Here is a 268-nt window from a genome sequence, read left to right on the forward strand (position 1 = left end):
GCTTGACTCCAGTGAAAAAACGGGAGCAATATTTTGTGGTATAAACGTTCAGCTTGTTTTCACTAACTTTACACAGGCAGCAGCTTCTTGGGAGCAAATTCATTGTCGCAAGCATTCACAGTCAGCAGTCTTTATTGTACACTTGTTAGGGAGAATTTAAATTAATTAAATTATGCGGAATATTTGCTTACTGCTGGTGTGAAATTAGGCGCTTCTCTCTACTTATGCAATGACAGATACTGACTGTGTGTTGAGCATCCTCTAGTTA

The sequence above is a fragment of the Bombina bombina genome, chromosome 3 (assembly GCF_027579735.1).
Source record: "Bombina bombina isolate aBomBom1 chromosome 3, aBomBom1.pri, whole genome shotgun sequence".
Classification (NCBI taxonomy): domain Eukaryota; kingdom Metazoa; phylum Chordata; class Amphibia; order Anura; family Bombinatoridae; genus Bombina; species Bombina bombina.